Source organism: Trachymyrmex cornetzi, unplaced genomic scaffold (genome assembly GCF_001594075.2).
Source record: "Trachymyrmex cornetzi isolate Tcor2-1 unplaced genomic scaffold, Tcor1.1 scaffold2109, whole genome shotgun sequence".
In the NCBI taxonomy this organism is placed as follows: domain Eukaryota; kingdom Metazoa; phylum Arthropoda; class Insecta; order Hymenoptera; family Formicidae; genus Trachymyrmex; species Trachymyrmex cornetzi.
The window spans coordinates 19,909-20,683 of record NW_017296751.1 but is presented as its reverse complement, the minus strand read 5'-3'; positions in this window follow the sequence as shown (position 1 = coordinate 20,683).

Below are 775 nucleotides of genomic sequence, written 5' to 3'. Positions count from 1 at the left end.
TGTTTTCATAAAAAATTTCAATTTTTTCTTATTTATAATAAATTGGTTAGCTGCAAAAATATTTTTTTTGTTACAACCGACACCACTCTCCCTATTATATGTCTCATATCCTATTTGTGTCTCTATTAAGCATTTACACATTCATTTCCTTAAATTTTTTATTTCTAATATTTAATATTTATTCCTATATTTGGGAAGTTCTTAATCTTTTCTATTATATGCAGGACTTATATTATAACCTAAAAAGATAGATATCTCACCCTACGACCCTAACGCAGCCGTCTTGTGTTCAGCTTGCCCTTTCTTTCTGAAATGTACGAAACCGTTATTTTTCCCGCATTTCTGACGTCACGTAATCATGACGCTCACGGTGCCTCACCTTTCATCTAGGGGCACTCTAAGCACCGTGAGTGCTATGTAACTATGACGTCACTGTGTTCACACTGGCGCTGCAAGCACGAAATGGACCAACCATAAGCAACCGTGAGCGCACTAATTACGCTATAAACGTGAATCGGACCGCGGCCATAATATCATGTACACTTTTTGTACTGCTACCGTACAGTTACGCCGTACACCGCCACCTCGTGGCAGTACAGTAACAGTACGATAGCGGGGGTGGCACCCAGTTGGACACGGCTCAATTGGACACGAGCCACTCACAGCGCTTGAGACTACAAAGCTCCTAAGCATTTGTCGTTGTGATTGGTGGTGTCCAATCGAGCCGTGGTCAATCGGGATCACCCCGATAGATCCACTGTTGGAAAACATCTAC